The following is a 14,982-nucleotide window of genomic DNA, read 5'->3' as shown; positions in this document are numbered from 1 at the left end:
CATTTGTTTTCCTTTTACTGATCTTCTGATGTACTTACTGTGATGTTTTCTTTTTTTATATGATTTTGTATTACTAGACGGCACAGAAAATTTGTTTGATTATGATTACTCAGTGTAATTTTGAGAATAAATAAAACTTGAATGAATTAATAATTCACCTCAAATTAAATAAAGCCCTCAATATTTCATTTCAAGCTTTTCCCCTCACACCACCACGCCTATTTGTTGCATTGTTGTTGCAAAAAACAAACAACATGTTTATATTACTCTAAACATTTTTTCTATATCCTCTGCACTGCATGAGACCAATAATATTTAAATAAGTAGGCCTAATGGATCGGTCGCACAAGTTAATTTCCTTTACTAGTCCTTACCCGTTCTGAATATATGAACAGCAAATGATGTTCAGCCAGTGTGGGTAATCATAAGTACACCATTGATGTGTGATGAAAATTTGGTGGGGATATTCTGCAATTTCTGCCTATAAATGGAAGTTATTGAATATTTTCACGTTCGGAGTTGCACTTTGTAGACGGTCCCTAACCCGCTCACCGTCTGATATAAAGCTATCAAACTGTGAACGCGGAGGTTGGCTTTTTGGGCTGCAAAGCAAGTTAATTGTAGTTTGTTCTTTATATAAACAGGTTAAGAATGGAATGTGTCTGTGAGCTATTGAGCCAGGTTGGTCATTGCAGCTGTCTGTAGGCCTATGCATTTTTGTCATTGGACAAAAATGGACATTGGACATTTTTCTTCATCAGTGGAAAAAGCTTTCTAAACAAGATTGTGTGGAAACAGAACAGAAGTAGGCCTATCCATCCTACCATCAAAAGGTGAGATTCTTCTACAGGTGTTGGCTTAGCCAATTAGCTACTTAGCATGAAAGGAATTGATTGAATTGCATGTCTTTTCTCTTCGGTGTTCCTTGTTGGTAAAGCAGAAACAAGTGTGTGTGTGTGTGTGTGTGTGTGTGTGTAGTGGGTTTCAACCTTTTTCATATCAAGGCCCATTATTTACTTTGCATTTGAGCCATGCACGTACGTTGTAGTTGTGTGTGTGTGTTTCATTCAATGAAACAATTCACGAATTTCATTTCTTCAAGACAATATAAGCCTGAGGAAGGTCGCAAGACCGAAACGTTGCTCAATTAATAAAATTGCTCTGAACTAGCAAGTGGCAGTGTGCGGATGTCCCTTCTTCCACATTGTATAGGCCTACTCTCTGTCATCATCGCACCTGCTCCAAATTGCCTGACGGGTGTGCGGAAGTCATTTACAGCGTAGGTCTTGCCCAGTGTGGGTAAGCGTTGAAATGTAAGTTAGTGTGGTTTCTTGAACCTGTAAATAAGTCGAGAGGTAAAAGTCACTGGTATGGCACTCCTGGTGCGCTAGGACGGGGTTCAATTCCCTGCGGTGTGTCCTCCCGACTGCCTTCACAGGTTAAAAGGGTATATATGGTGCCCGGGTGGTGTAGTGGTAAAGTCCCTACCCCGGGTGGTGTAGTGGTAAAGTCCCTGTCCGGGTGGTGTAGTGGTAAAGTCCCTACCCCGGGTGGTGTAGTGGTAAAGTCCCTGTCCGGGTGGTGTAGTGGTAAAGTCCCTGTCCGGGTGGTGTAGTGGTAAAGTCCCTGTCCGGGTGGTGTAGTGGTAAAGTCCCTGTCCGGGTGGTGTAGTGGTAAAGTCCCTACCCCGGGTGGTGTAGTGGTAAAGTCCCTGTCCGGGTGGTGTAGTGGTAAAGTCCCTGTCCGGGTGGTGTAGTGGTAAAGTCCCTGTCCGGGTGGTGTAGTGGTAAAGTCCCTACCCCGGGTGGTGTAGTGGTAAAGTCCCTGTCCGGGTGGTGTAGTGGTAAAGTCCCTACCCCGGGTGGTGTAGTGGTAAAGTCCCTGTCCGGGTGGTGTAGTGGTAAAGTCCCTGTCCGGGTGGTGTAGTGGTAAAGTCCCTGTCCGGGTGGTGTAGTGGTAAAGTCCCTGTCCGGGTGGTGTAGTGGTAAAGTCCCTACCCCGGGTGGTGTAGTGGTAAAGTCCCTGTCCGGGTGGTGTAGTGGTAAAGTCCCTGTCCGGGTGGTGTAGTGGTAAAGTCCCTGTCCAGGGGTGTAGTGGTAAAGTCCCTTTCCGGGTGGTGTAGTGGTAAAGTCCCTGTCCGGGTGGTGTAGTGGTAAAGTCCCTGCCCCGGGTGGTGTAGTGGTAAAGTCCCTACCCGGGTGGTGTAGTGGTAAAGTCCCTGTCCGGGTGGTGTAGTGGTAAAGTCCCTGCCCCGGGTGGTGTAGTGGTAAAGTCCCTGCCCCGGGTGGTGTAGTGGTAAAGTCCCTACCCCGGGTGGTGTAGATGTGGCTGCAGTCTAAAATGGGGCCTTAATTGTAATGCCTTGACTCCTATACAACTCAAAGTGTTTGTCAGGATGGGGTGGGCGGTCCTCAGTTCAAATATGATTATTTTTTGCGGGGTCCTCAGTTCAAATATGATTATTTTTGGGGGTCCCATGCAGTTCAAATGTGAACTCTCTCTCGCTCTGTCTCTGTCTCTGTCTCTCGCGCTCTCTCTCGCTCTCGCTCTCTCTCGCTCGCTCTCTCTCTCTCGCTCGCTCTCGCTCTCCCTCTCCCTCTCCCTCTCCCTCTCCCTCTCACTCTCATATGCACGCTCCACATTGTAATTAGCAGGCAACAGTGCAACACTCTCTCTGTTTCGAGCACAACAGTACCAGGGTACCAGTATATTGGCTACATATTGGATACAGTTTGAGTGGCTGCACCACTCAAACTGTATCTAACCTATTTTTTATCAAAAACTGTGGGGAGAGAGAGTTGGGGCATATATTGCTCAATAAATGACTTACGTCATAGCTCATAGTAAATCAAAAACTATATTACTACTTGCACTGGTACAATTCTTTAAATATGTATTTTCTTCAAAAATGTGACTCAACTTTAAATGTATAGATGGCAGTACACAGTGTGGCCACTAGATGTCAGCATAGTTAAAGGAAACCAACTCCCACCCACACTGAACCCAATCACTTTATAACTACTACAGTTAAAGACAGGTGATGGAAAATGTAGGCCATACATGGCCTAATACCAACAACAGATAAAGCTAAATAAATAAATAAGATAAAACGTGCTTAAAAAAATATAAAACTTTGCTAAAGCAACTGCTCACGTGGAGTTTGAATCAGTATGTAAAAGGTTGCCTTTGCAGTGAACTTAAAGGTTCTCTCTGTTTTAATATAATATATATTATATATAATATAATTTCAAACGGTTATCAACCAATGTTTTAGGTTGTTATTAGAGAAAGTAAAGATGAGTGTTAATTTCTTTTCGTTTTAGCGATTTTTAGCAATTTTTGACAGGGTCGGGGGCATTCGAACATGGGGCTAAATATGTATTTTCTTTTTTTTCTTTTTACAAAATGTTATAGAGATTTATTTTTTATTATTCACTATATGCCTACTAGACCCCAAGAAATTACATCTGCAATAGATCACGGGATCTCTCTCTCTCTCTCTCTCTCTCTCTCTCTGAACCTTTTCTGAACTTCTTAAATCTTGCCACTGACAAATACAACCTGACACTAATACTGAAAACATAATATAAACTGAAACGAGCAAACCCATTAGGAAACGAATGTACCTGGTTTAAATCCGAGGTAGAATGGGAAAGATTTATCACAGCTATGCCACAGCTATGCAGTATTGATAACACTATAATTCTGCACTACAACCGTAAGAAACTCACACTACTACTGTATTCTAGCAGTCTGTCGAAATGAAAGTAAGCAGACTAGATTTTAATTGCAATGCACTAAAACCAAATTGCTCACATAACCGATAAGATTAGAATTGATCGACTGGCTTTATGATGTCATATGGTTACGTTAATGCAGCGGCACTCTTTCACCCAGGGAGTTACACAGTGACTTGACACTATAGCCTGCACCGATAAGGAGTGACCTTAAGGGTCACGCCATGCCTTTTATATCCACCACCAACTGATAAGATCTGGATGGTTGGCGCGTGTATTACAGCACGTACTGTCTCTCTTAGGCCTGCTGTGTGTCAGCATAGTATGGCTGGACCCGGGGTCCTCAAGTGTTATGTTCATGACTCCTTCAAAACCGCTCTCAAAGGGCACTTCGGCTCCCGTAAAATCTGAATCCCCACCCATCCCTTTTCCCCCTCACTGTATATGTTGTTTTGGTCCCTTTCCTTTTACCTCCTATGATGATTTCCTGTTTTTGGCTATATAGAAGTGTAAACGAGTGTCGTCCACTGCACAGTTAACAGTCTTTGTATTGAGTTGTACTTGAAATGTACTGTAATTCTGCAAACTGTTAATAAATACATCAATCAATCAATCATACTGTAACTGTGTGTGTGTGTGTGTGTGTGCGTGCGTGCGTGCGAGTGCACGTGTGCATGCTTGAATATAGCAGATCTGCAAGCTGCACAAGAAGTTGTTTTGCGACACGTTCTGAGCTTGCAGCTCTGCTATGTAATCGGGCACGCTTGCTTGCCGAGTAGATAGACGGGTCCACCAGGGTTCATTCATGTGGATGAAGTATGATCATATAATGGCTGCAGGAACTCCCTCCCCAGATGGAACCATTACATCGTGGTATTTTTCTTTTAGATTATTATCTTCTTCATTCGCAATGGAGTTAACGTCAACCAGAGTCATCATCAAACCATACGAGTGTTCCAGGTGCACACAGGGATGTGCAGTAAAAAACACTGTTTACGTGCGTGTATTCATGACCAGGGGGGGGGTATAGGATTCTATAATACGTGGGTCAAAGGTGAACTGTCTAGTTGGTACATTTGCGTGCTGCCTACGATGGCTGTAGTGTTAAGGAAGTGTAGGTCAAAGGCAAGATAATAAATGTGTGATGTGTAACTCATGATAACAGATATGATAAGCTGCCAGATGTACAACGTCATGTCACAGCAGTTGTGTTAGAATTATTGAGGCTGTTGCTTGTAACTCGGAAAGGGGACATTAAGTAACATTTTACCCTTAAGGTAATTGGCAGCTAGCTATACATATGTAGCTGTCAACATGCATTCCAGAATAAAAGGAGGTCACCAAAAAACAATAGGCTATTAGGAGGACGTTCAAGTTAGCCTGAGACTTGGTTTAGGTTCTCTCTCAGCATAATTGTAAGACTAATTGTGTTAAGAAAGCGGAGGCAATTACATTACTGCCAAGTTCACAGGAATTAAATTGGTGAATCTTAAGTAGTTTTTTTTTAAATAATTTACAGGTTGCATTTAATAAATCACGATTTGCTAAGTATTGACACAATCAACTATTCAACTCATTGTCAAACATTGTTTGTCAGTTGTTGCTTAACTTTATCACTGTGAACATTGATCGTCATGATTCATAATAGCAGTTGAGACAAATAACGGTCTAAGTCCACACAAATTATATATAAATGATGTATAAGGAGTCAGGACAGCTAGGCCTTTTCGGGGAGGGCTCAGAATAAATTATTTACTTAGACCGTTATTTGTGAGCAAATAAACTACCGGTGATATTCAAACATCACAGTCAGGTGTGAAGTTGTTAAGTCTTTACTGTCTGTCATTCAGTCCTGTAAATCAACCGAGAGGTGCATGCAAACTCTTTCTGGAGAACATTTTGTTCCCTTGCTGGCTTTTGTTTCTCCCACTATATTCCATGCATTGTGTGTGAGCCGAGAACACAGAGGCACCTATACAGGGGCAGGCCTGGCCCAGCCCACTGCTATCTTAAAGGCTGCTGATGTCAGAGAGGCGTCTGGTTTGTTTATCCAGAACAAATACATACCTGGAATCTGTTGAGTGGAACAGAACAGTTGTCATTCGCTTGTGCCCCAGACCAGATGTGAGAACCACACAGGAGCAGGCCTTGCAATTAGCGAGAGCCTTTCATGTTGTTTTGCTGGCATGAGTTGAATTGACAGGAACTTAATAATTCCATTTGTTTATCCTATCGTCAGGAAATGAGAAGGGAGAATGGTTCTCGTAGGGGAACACACACTTGGCTCGCTCTCAACTGTGTGTTCTTAATGAGATGAACTCAAATTAGACTTTGCATCCAGAAGAACCATAGCAAACTGCGCTATATTTCTGTGATGTTTCTGTTTACCAATAATTCTTGACTTTTGCATTTTACTTGAGAATTATGTCAAAATAGAACAATAATAGGCACTCACAAACATTCCACGAAAACTAGGCCAAAGTCCATTCTGGGTTAACTATGTATAAAGTGAAGAAGAATGCCTTCAAAGACATGATTTAACATGAGAAAGAATGCAATAGGCCAGTTTGTTTTCCGTCTGCCACAGCTTTTCAAAGATTTCCCTCAAGAAGATGTGTTTTAGAAATTATGAGCAGAACTTATGAACAGGACGAGATTGGGCTGTCTGTCCCAGGCCTTCATTTTAATGGTTTTACATTGGATGAAATAGCATGCCGTTTCTTTTAATGGTTTTTACATTGTTCCCCTCAACAGAATACATTTTAAAATTCTACTGTTTGTTTTTATATATATTTGAATATATTTGTGACCTGGTTTCTGCACCTCCAGCCTCCAGGGTACTCAGGTCAACCTCCCAAGTGCCCCTTGCTGTCCCCTCAACGAGCCATAAAACCAAAGGCGACCGGGCCTTTTCAGTAATTGCCCCCAAACTCTGGAATAGTCTCCCACTACACATCAAATCCAGCCCAACCATAGAAAGTTTCAAATCCTCCCTAAAAACTCACCTTTTCTCCATTGCCTTCAGCTCCTAGCTCTGTTAACGTTTTAAACCTCTTTGTAATTGTAATTAGTAATTAGTAAGCTATTTGTTGTTTCATGTTCCTTAAAATGTTATATTGTATTTTTATATGGATCACTTTGGGTCAACTTCTGTTTTTAAATTGACTTGACTTGACTTGACATTGCATGACATGGTGTTGCATGGAATTATTTTATGTTTTTTTTTTACAATGGACAGTGTATCATCGAGTTTTGTATGTTTTGTATGTTTTTTACATCGGACGACATAGTGTATATCATGGCATTGTTGTTAATGTTTGGACGGCGTAGTGATAGTATGGCATTTTTTTATGTTTTTTCATTGGTAGTGGCATGGCATTTCAGTCTGCTCCATATATGGGCACAAAGGGGGTAATGGCCATATATGGGCATATAGCCATATACTGATATGTCCAATCGGCGATGCAATGTAAGTTTGGGCCCGAACTTTGTGAGCTAGTATTTCAAAAATGTCTATTTTATTTTCCTAGTTAGATCATGCAATAGAAATGTGGTACTGATGGGTCCAGCGGGTTGTGAGATGATCCCCGGAGGCTTCTAGAGTAGACTGCTGAGAGCCCAGAGGTGTTTTATTGGTTGACTCTTTTGCTATATAAGCTCACTGTCAAATTTTCTCCATGACAGTTTGCTCCCTCTCTTGATTCTTAATGAAGTGCTTGCATAATCAGTGATTTGTCAGCAATTATGCTAAAACAGAATAATGTGGTGCTGTTATAGATTAATCTCTGACTACTGAGACAGTAATGGACTGGATTTTTCAACTTTGAAAATGAGCTTAAAGTCTTACATTTCTGGAATCTTCTTGTCTCTCAAACACAATGAAACAACAACACAGTGCTTCACCAGTGTTAATGACACAAGCTTTTATCAATGTTTTCTTTTTAATCTTGCTTTTGCTGAGATGAATAATGTCCTTTCTTGTTTGTGTTAAACCATATGACCACAGGATCAGACTAAAGCAACAAAGCAGAGATCTTGGCTGATTTGGCCTAGTTCTTCATCTATGGCCACATGGATCTAGTTATTCTGGCTGACTGGTGCGTGCATGCGTGCATCATGCGTGCATCATGCGTGCGTGCGTGCGTGCACACAAAACAAAGGTCAAGGGAAAGGTATTTTACATTGAATGTGCAACCTTTGTACACATTTTTAACTGTTACCCTTGACTTCTCTTTCTGGTACTGATTGATTGATTGATGTCCAGTAAATACCCAGGAGCAATGTAATCATGCAAAGAAAACACAACCTTTCTGTTGTCAGTACTTGCGCAAACAGTACTGAGTACTGCGATCGGCTGGGTGGACAACCATTCTAATGACGTAACTAAGGTACATTTGGTGATCGTGTGTGTGTGTGTGTGTGTGTGTGTGTGTGTGTGTGTGTGTGTGTGTGTGTGTGTGTGTGTGTGTGTGTGTGTGTGTGTGGGGTAAGAATGGTGGTCCCTTATTGGCTGTTGATGGTGATGTAACTAAGGTACGTTTCACGGTTGGTATAAGGTCAAAAACGGGTCTAAAGTTTACAGCAGTTGTGATAGACATTAGTTAGTAGCAGTAGTGAGCAAAGCGCAAGTTGGCACCTCGACAGATATGTCAGCTGGCTTGCTTCCACAAGGTGTACAATTGATCTAATACAATCACACCCGTGTAAAGTGAGGGGCGCTCTTATCATCATACACTACTCATTCTGGCCAATCGCAATTTGCGTCCTCACTTTTCTGCCTTCAATTTGTCTTCAACTAGAGCGGTGCCCATCGGTGCCCATTTCAGTATCCTGAAATAATTTTATGCCCCTCAATAATTTTATATAAATGATGGATAATCAGATCCTACACAATTTTACATTTCAAAATAGATTCCAACCTCGACGTAATCAGTGATGCAGAGGAACATCCTACCCAGCTGGCTTGTGTTCCAGCGGTTGTTAGTGGGGGGCAGCCTTGCTTGCACTAGGCAGGGTTTTTGGAAGTCAAGTTCCTCTATCTAATAAAGAGCAGAGATTTAGTGGGCTGCATGGCTGACTAGAATCACTCTCCCTCACAACCTGCCACCAGTGTCCTTGGAGTTCATTTAATGTCACTGATGCCTAACAGGGAGCAGGAGAGAGACATTATTCTCACCCAGACAGAGAACAGACCGGTACAAAATAGTGGGAATAGAATCCCACCCACCCCTAATAATAAAAATAGTGGGAATAGAATCCCACCCACCCCTAATTAATACACAAAGCCCTATCTGGATGTAGGTCATGTATCAGAAATAAGAAGTAGTACCTGTACAAGTCAACCAGCTGCGAGAGTTGTTTCTTAGTACTGAAGCTGTAATGGATGTGTGTGTACTGATGTTCTCCTCATGTCTGTTGTTATGTTGACACGGGACAAGGAGAAGAGGTCAGTGTACACAGTTCACAAACTGTAACTGCATGTAGAAATGTGTCTACCGGCCTGGGCCGTGGCTCAACAGTCCAGGCACCTTGGCTGGTAATCCAGTCTGGCAGTGTGCCGCGGGTTCGACTCCCGATCCCGACGGCCTTTACTGCATGTCACCCCCCCATTTCTCTCCCCATTTCCTGTCTGTCCCTCCATAAAATATATAAAATAAAGACAAAAGCAACCCCCCTGGAGACTATGGCTGCATTGGGAAATATACCGTATGTGACTCAATCACAGCTTAATGCTCTCCAGGAGAGACGTTTCCCCTGTCATAAGCTCTCAGCAGTCAGCAGCACAGAGGTAAGCCCGGTCAAGGACTGTTGCCTGAGGTGACTGACTTTATTAATGAAAAGTACACGTTTTTTAAGGTTTTGAAAAAACGACATACTAGTTCATGGTTTCGGACGGAATTCTGGCAGACACTGGGGAGGCACTGGGCAGGCACTGGGAAGACACTGGGGAGGCACTGGGGGGACACTGGGGAGACACTGGGAGGACACTGGGGAGGCACTGGGGGGACACTGGGGAGGCACTCCCCACAAAAAACAAAATACTACAGTTCATGGTTTCGGACAGAATACTAGGCATATAGCATGTAGTTTGTCATGATTTGTTAGCTATTAAAAGAAAGATGAAAATCACGAGAGAAATAAACCCGACATGCTATAGTTAATGGTTTCGGACGGAATACTGGCAGACACAGGGGAGGCACTGGGGGGACACTGGGGAGGCACTGGGCAGACACTGGGGAGGCACTGGGGAGGCACTGGGGGGACACTGGGGTGGCACTGGGGTGGCACTGGGGAGGCACTGGGGGGGGGCACTGGGGGGACACTGGGGAGGCACTGGGGGGACACTGGGGAGGCACTGGGCAGACATTGGGGAGGCACTGGGGGGACACTGGGGAGGCACTGGGCAGACACTACATGGGGTGGCACTGGGCAGACACTGGGGAGGCACCGGGGGGACACTGGGGAGGCACTGGGCAGACACTGGGCCTGTAAATGACAACACAACTAAAACGAAGGCACTGGTGTTGGCACCCCTGGTTTACGGGGACAGGGTTCAATTCCCTGAAGTGCCCTGCTCATTTTGTTGTATTTACAGTTTTTCAGGATTTTTAAATTTTTTAGCTCTTGAAAGAAAGACGAAAAAACGACTATAGTTCATGGTTTTGGACGGAATACTATAGCATGTAGTTTTTGAGGATTTGAAAGATGAAAACAATGAAAAAAACGACATATAGTTTCATCTTACGGTGGTAGGTTTAAGTATGTAGGACTAATAGCATGCCAAAGTTTGTGCTATTGCCATAGATTGGGCGTTTAAGTTAAATAACTCAGAAACTACAAAACATTTCAAAGTAAAAAGTTCCAGCATGTGTCTCCACAGTAAGCTGAATAATAAAAAGTGTGAATGGAGTTTCTAGGTGAAAGTGATTTTTTTACGTGCCAAAATCTGCCATTGAGCCCCATTATAAAAGTCTCAAATGAAAGCGCTATATTTCTAAAACTATGACACCTTTTCGACCTGGTCACTCTTCGACCCCCCCCCCCCCCCCCCCACTGCAGCCTGTCCCTCAAACACACGTTCCCAACTCTTGTTGCCTTTAAAAGAAACGAAAAAGACAAAATAGAGAGAGAGATAAAACAAACAAAGCCGTGTGAGCACTGTATAAAATGTACAAAACAAATGAAGGACTACTTTTGTATGTGATTAGCAGTATTATATTTTGTTCCTTTTGAGATTTTTCCTCTCTGGTCAAAACGAAAAGAGAGAAAAACTAAAAGAATAACATTTTCTATGAGAGATTTTTAATTTTCACTTGTCCTCTTTTTTTCCCCTTTGACCTAAATAGCACTGGTGTTCACTCTCCAATCCGACATGCTGCCACTCCGACATTGACTTCTAATTGTCGGAATGGTGGTATGCTCCATATTTGTAAACATCCCACCATTCCGACAGAAAAATGTCCCACCATTCTGACAGGGACCCGCGACAGAAAAAGTCCCACCATTCCGACAGATCACTTTCACAACTATTTATTTTATTTATTTTATTTATTTTATTTATTTTATTTATTTTATTTATTTTATTTATTTTATTTATTTTATTTATTTTATTTATTTTATTTATTTTATTTATTTTATTTATTTTATTTATTTTATTTATTTTATTTATTTTATTTATTTTATTTATTTTATTTATTTTATTTATTTTATTTATTTTATTTATTTTATTTATTTTATTTATTTTATTTATTATTTTATTATTTTATTTATTTATGTATTATGTATGTCGGAATGGGGGCATGTCGGAATGGCAGCATGTCGGAATGGCAGCATGTCGGAATGGAGGGATGCACCCGTCAGGCTGAGGCTGTGAGCCACTGCTAGAATAGCAGTAAATGAAGCTCAATAACTAGCATTAAACTTTAGGAAGAGTGGGATTTGAAAATGAACTCTCTGTGCGGAATAACCCCTACTACACCATCACTCAGTAACATCTGCCTCTTTGTACTGTTGAAGCGATCTTTTGTATGTTAGCCTTCAGATAGTAAAGTTGAAAGAATCAAGAGTTGAACATAGAATCACGTTCATCAGAGTGTAACACCCAGGAATCGAACACAGGTCACCTGCACTGAAGGACAACATCTTAACCACTAAGCCAAAGCAACTGCCTATGGCTCAGGGGAGATATGAGACTTTTGAGGTCATCAGGCTGAGGCTGTGAGCCACTGCTATACAATAAAAAAAAATCAAAAAACGATGGGCTATAACCCATGTTTTGTTTGTTTTTCTTCATTTTTTTCAAATCCTCAAAAAGGATGAAAAACGGCGTGCTATAGTATGCCATACGGTATGGGCTATATAGCCCATGTTCAAAAATGATGAAAAACGAGGTTAATTGCAATTCCTCCGCAACACTCCGCAATTTGCTAACGGCCGGTAGTCACAGAATACAAAACTCTGATGCTGGCATTCAAAGCAGTGTTGCGGAGGATGCGGAGGAATTGCGGAGTGTTGCGGAGGATTTTTTTTTTTCAAAATTTCAAAAAACGATGGGCTATAACCCATGTTTTTTTTTTTTTTTTTTTTTCAAATCCTCAAAAATGATGAAAAACGGCGTGCTATAGTATGCCGTACGGTATGGGCTATAGCCCATGTTCAAAAATGATGAAAAACGAGGTTATTTTTTTTTTCAAAATTTCAAAAAACGATGGGCTATAACCCATGTTTTTTTTTTGTTTTTTTTTTCAAATCCTCAAAAACGATGAAAAACGGCGTGCTATAGTATGCCGTATGGTATGGGCTATAGCCCATGTTCAAAAATGATGAAAAACGAGTTCTTTTTATTTTTTCAAAATTTCAAAAAACGATGGGCTATAACCCATGTTTTTTTTTTTTTTTCATTTTTTTCAAATCCTCAAAAATGATGAAAAACGGCGTGCTATAGTATGCCATACGGTATGGGCTATAGCCCATGTTCAAAAATGAAGAAAAACAAGGTTAATTTTTTTTTTTCAAAATTTCAAAAAACGATGGGCTATAACCCATGTTTTTTTTTTTTTTTCATTTTTTTTAAATCCTCAAAAATGATGAAAAACGGCGTGCTATAGTATGCCATACGGTATGGGCTATAGCCCATGTTCAAAAATGAAGAAAAACAAGGTTAATTTTTTTTTTTCAAAATTTCAAAAAAACGATGGGCTATAACCCATGTTTTTTTTTTTTTCATTTTTTTCAAATCCTCAAAAATGATGAAAAACGGCGTGCTATAGTATGCCGTACGGTATGGGCTATAGCCCATGTTCAAAAATGATGAAAAACGAGGTTATTTCTTTTTTCAAAATTTCAAAAAACGATGGGCTATAACCCATGTTTTTTTTTTTGTTTTTTTTTTCAAATCCTCAAAAACGATGAAAAACGGCGTGCTATAGTATGCCATATGGTATGGGCTATAGCCCATGTTCAAAAATGATGAAAAACGAGTTCTTTTTATTTTTTCAAAATTTCAAAAAACGATGGGCTATAACCCATGTTTTTTTTTTTTTTTTTTTTTTTTCAAATCCTCAAAAATGATGAAAAACGGCGTGCTATAGTATGCCATACGGTATGGGCTATAGCCCATGTTCAAAAATGAAGAAAAACGAGTTCTTTTTATTTTTTCAAAATTTCAAAAAACGATGGGCTATAACCCATGTTTTGTTTTTTTTCATTTTTTTTCAAATCCTCAAAAATGATGAAAAACGGCGTGCTATAGTATGCCGTACGGTATGGGCTATAGCCCATGTTCAAAAATGATGAAAAACGAGGTTATTTTTTTTTTCAAAATTTCAAAAAACGATGGGCTATAACCCATGTTTTTTTTTTCAAATCCTCAAAAACGATGAAAAACGGCGTGCTATAGTATGCCATATGGTATGGGCTATAGCCCATGTTCAAAAATGATGAAAAACGAGTTCTTTTTATTTTTTCAAAATTTCAAAAAACGATGGGCTATAACCCATGTTTTTTTTTTTTTTTCATTTTTTTCAAATCCTCAAAAATGATGAAAAACGTCGTGCTATAGTATGCCATACGGTATGGGCTATAGCCCATGTTCAAAAATGATGAAAAACGAGTTCTTTTTATTTTTTCAAAATTTCAAAAAACGATGGGCTATAACCCATGTTTTTTTTTTTTTTTTCATTTTTTTCAAATCCTCAAAAATGATGAAAAACGGCGTGCTATAGTATGCCATACGGTATGGGCTATAGCCCATGTTCAAAAATGAAGAAAAACAAGGTTACATTTTTTTTTTTCAAAATTTCAAAAAACGAAGGGCTATAACCCATGTTTTTTTTTTTTTTTCATTTTTTTCAAATCCTCAAAAATGATGAAAAACGGCGTGCTATAGTATGCCATACGGTATGGGCTATAGCCCATGTTCAAAAATGAAGAAAAACAAGGTTAATTTTTTTTTTCAAAATTTCAAAAAACGATGGGCTATAACCCATGTTTTTTTTTTTTTCATTTTTTTCAAATCCTCAAAAATGATGAAAAACTGCGTGCTATAGTATGCCGTACGGTATGGGCTATAGCCCATGTTCAAAAATGATGAAAAACGATTTTTTTTTTTTTTTTCAAAGTTTCAAAAAACGATGGGCTATAACCCATGTTTTTTTTGTTTTTTTTCATTTTTTTCAAATCCTCAAAAATGATGAAAAACGGCGTGCTATAGTATGCCGTACGGTATGGGCTATAGCCCATGTTCAAAAATGATGAAAAAAGAGTTTTTTTTTTTTTTCAAAGTTTCAAAAAACGATGGGCTATAACCCATGTTTTTTTTTTTTTTTTTCATATCCTCAAAACAGACGTCTAAAACACGTCTATTTTTAGACTTGTTTTAGACGTTTATAAACAGAACTGTCCATCTAAATTCTAAACGGATGGTTAAATATAAGTTCCCGATTGTACCTCACATGCCAGTGTGGCACCGTTGATAAACCTGGGTTTTATAAGCAGAACATTCCGGGTTCAATTCTCCTGAAGAACATTTTCACTGTCCATCTAAATTCTAAACGGCTGGTTAAATATAAGTTCCCGATTGTACCTTACATGCCGATGTGGCTCAAAAGATAAATCTGAGGTTCATAATCCAAAGGTTACTGGTTCAAAACTAATACTCAACCAATGCTGCAGTAATTTGAACTTTTCAAGGCTAGAATAAAAAATAAAAACTCATAAGCACCAGGAGACATCTGCTGATTGCCCC

This window comes from Protomyctophum parallelum (genome assembly GCF_964188405.1).
Source record: "Protomyctophum parallelum genome assembly, chromosome: 1".
NCBI classification, from domain to species: domain Eukaryota; kingdom Metazoa; phylum Chordata; class Actinopteri; order Myctophiformes; family Myctophidae; genus Protomyctophum; species Protomyctophum parallelum.
The sequence above is the reverse complement of the archived record's forward strand: the minus strand, read 5'-3'. Positions refer to the sequence as shown.